Below are 3,412 nucleotides of genomic sequence, written 5' to 3'. Positions count from 1 at the left end.
AGCATTTGTTATTCAATCTTTTGGTTATTAGTTTTTTGTTCTTCCATACAAGTCCTCCTTTATAAGGTATTTCTTATTACAAGTTTACAATTTACATCATTGCTTTAGTTATCACATAGTTATTATAATCAAGTATTTCATATTTACTTTAGCTTTGTTCTTTTCGTATGTTATATTACCTAATTAGTATAATTCATATAACCATGTTCAACATTCCATACAATTTAGTTTACATTTTACATCTTAGTATGAGTAGCTAAATTCTCTAGTCTAAAGGCTAGGGGAGCCATGCAAAATCAAACATATAATATGATTAAATAAAGTTCATAATAATATTGATCAATTGCTTCCATCACATGTTTGCTTTGTTACGCTTAATCTTTGATTATCGGCCGTAGTCGTAGATTAAAACTTGTTTATTCGTTCTAAAGTCGAGAGGCACGAAATTGAATTAGACTAAGCATGTGTGGTAGGACGACCTAGTCATGGACGAGAGTTTTTCTAGGACCCGGTCTATGGTTGATACTAATACCGTAAGGTGGGTATCTTTAAGCCTAAGTAATTGACAAGATTATTAGTATCAAGTTTATCATGTTCATATGTTTACCTTTGCATGAGTGACCCGAACCTTTTAGACTATCTTTTATCATATTATTTACATTGCAATTTCCATTAATCATCAAACCAAACAAACCAAACCCAAATCGTAATCGACCTTGATAAAAATCTACCCATAGCAATTCACGACGTAATTCCCGTTTCCTTGTGTTTGACCCCTATTACTACATTAATTTGTGTTTAGGGAAATTATCTTTGCATAGGTACGCGATAAGCCTATCAAATTTTGGCGCCGTTGCCGGGGAAACGGTTTTATTGCTTTTTGAATTGTCGATTTTTATCTTGTTTTCCTTTGTCTTGGGGAACACTTTTTCCTTGAGACCGTTACTTATCACTTCTCTAGAAATTGTTGTCTTATGCCCAGGTCTTCTCGTAGTGGAGAATTGCTTTCACCGGATTCCGATTCCGAGAAAACATTTAGGAGAAGACGACGTTTTTGGAGGGAAGTGAAAGAAGCCACTTCTCCCGTACAAGTTGAAAGTGCTAGAAAGTCTTACTTAGACGATCTAGAAGCCCTTGAAGAGGAGGAGGTTTCAAGTTCATCATCTCCACCACCATCACCATCTACTACCAAAAAGATGGTGAAACTTTCCGATCACTCAAAGCCCATGCGGCCATGCTTCCTAGGAATCACAACCACTCAAATCACCGCGTCGGACTTCGAGATCAAACCGGCTTTCATTAGCCTTGTGGAGAGGAAGCAATTTGGAGGAAGTCCTTTGGAGGATCCCAATTTGCATGTGCAAAACTTTTGTGACTATTGCTCCATGATCCGTCAAACGGGCGTCACCTAAGCTTAAATAAGGGAAATACTTTTTCCTTTCTCATTGAAGGACAAGGCCAAGCTTTGGATCAATAGCCTTGACCGCACCGCCATGGGAATCACCAATTGGGAGACTTTGGCTCTTGCTTTCTATCAAAAGTTTTTTCCACCGGAGAAAACTCAAACTTTGAGGAGCCAAATCACCGTATTCCGTCAACAAGCTCTTGAGAGCTTATATGAGGCTTGGAAGAGGTACAAAGAGCTTCAAAGGTAATGCCCACATCATGGGCTAGATGATTGGTTTCTAGCAATAACATTCTACAATGGATGTTGTGCCGAGTCCCGAAGGATTCTTGATTCCGCCAACAATGGGCGGTTTGATCAAATTGACACCGACCTTACTCATGCCACGATCGAATCTATGGCGGTCCATGATGCCCAATATGTCAATTCCCGAGTTATGCCATCTAAAGGTAAAGAAGAATCCTCTAACAAATCTGTTTTGCTATCTCAAATTGCTTTGCTCCAACAACAATTGGCGGAAAGGGATGCTAGAGATTCCATTCAACAAGTCAATGCCATGTCTTCAACGAGCCAAATCGTTGTGTGTGAAGGTTGCGGAGGTGCGGGTCACTATGCCGCTCATTGCCAAGCTCCCATTGAAGAGGTAAATGCCTTTTTAGCTTTAAGACAAAATGCACAAAATGCTTATCCACCGGGTACATTCTAAAACACATATAACCCAAATTCAAGATTTCACCCGAATATGTCTTATAGAAGCAACAATGTGCTAAATCCTCAACCACAAACCCCAACACAACAAAATGCCTATGTCCCTCAACAACAAAAATATATCCCTCCACCGGGGTATCAAAATAAAAAAAGGCCCCCACAAAAAAGTTTCCAACAAACTCAACCTCCACAACAAAATGCCCAACAAACTAACCAAGAGGGAGGTAAGCTTGAGGGCTTGATAATCCGTATGCAAAAGGAATCGTTGACTCAAATCCAAAAGAATTAGCAAGCTCAAAATGCCGCAATCAAAATGTTGGAGCAACAAATGGCTCAATTGGCCTCATCTAGCTCCTCAAGGAAATCGGATCAACTACCCCCTCAAGGTGAGCAACCACATGCTACCCTTAATGCTATCTCCTTAAGAAGTGGTACGAAATATGATGGGCCATCCATGCCCAAAGATGATGAGGAGGTACTTGTTGAGTTGGAGGTCTCTCCAAATGATAAGGAAATTTAAGAAATTCCCAAGAAAGTGGATGACCCACTTGTTGTTGTTGATAAAGTCAAGAAAGTGGAGGATGTTCCTCCAAAGAAAGATGTTGAAGCAAAGATTCCGGAAAAAGTCAAAGTGCCATTTCCTCATAGATTGGCAAAGCATCAAAAGAATTCCCAATTCGGTAAATTCATGGAAGTTGTGAAGAATCTACAGGTAACCGTTCCTTTTACCGAATTAATCACTCAAATTCCATCTTACACTAAGTTCATGAAAGACATTTTAACTAAGAAGAGGACTTTTGATGAGGTTGAAACAATAGCTCTCACCGCCGAGGTGAGTGCTCTTTTGCAAAACAAGTCCTCTCCTAAGTTAAAAGATCCCGGTAGCTTTTCTATTCCATGCACAATTGACACCTACCAAATTGATAAAGCTTTTTGCGATTTAGGTGCTAGTGTAAGTGTAATACCTTACTCTATTTGTGCTAAGCTTAATATGGGAGTCTTAAAATGCACTAGTGTCACATTGCAAATGGCGGACCGTTCTATAAAATGCCCTTTGGGAGTTTTGGAGGATGTTCCCGTTAAGGTTGGTAAGTTTTTCATTCCTGTTGATTTTATTGTTCCTTGACATGGCCGAAGATGCCCAAATCCCAATCATTTTGGGAAGACCATTTTTACACACCGCGGGTGCGTTGATTGATGTCAAGAACGATAAAATTACATTGGAAGTGGGTGACGATAAAGTCACATATAACTTGAATAGTGCTATGAAGAGTCCTATGATAGAAGAGTCTTGTTATT

At 39.4% G+C, this 3,412-nt stretch overlaps 1 non-coding gene across 1 annotated transcript; it reads right to left on the bottom strand.

Moving 5' to 3' along the window:
• Nucleotides 1-1,565: 1,565 nt before the first annotated feature.
• Nucleotides 1,566-1,672, bottom strand: LOC141635470 (small nucleolar RNA R71). Its single transcript, XR_012540159.1, has one exon. It is a non-coding gene; the product is annotated as a small nucleolar RNA R71 (small nucleolar RNA).
• Nucleotides 1,673-3,412: the final 1,740 nt, after the last annotated feature.

Source organism: Silene latifolia, chromosome Y (genome assembly GCF_048544455.1).
Source record: "Silene latifolia isolate original U9 population chromosome Y, ASM4854445v1, whole genome shotgun sequence".
NCBI classification, from domain to species: Eukaryota; Viridiplantae; Streptophyta; class Magnoliopsida; order Caryophyllales; family Caryophyllaceae; genus Silene; species Silene latifolia.
This window is presented reverse-complemented; position numbering and strand designations above follow the sequence as displayed.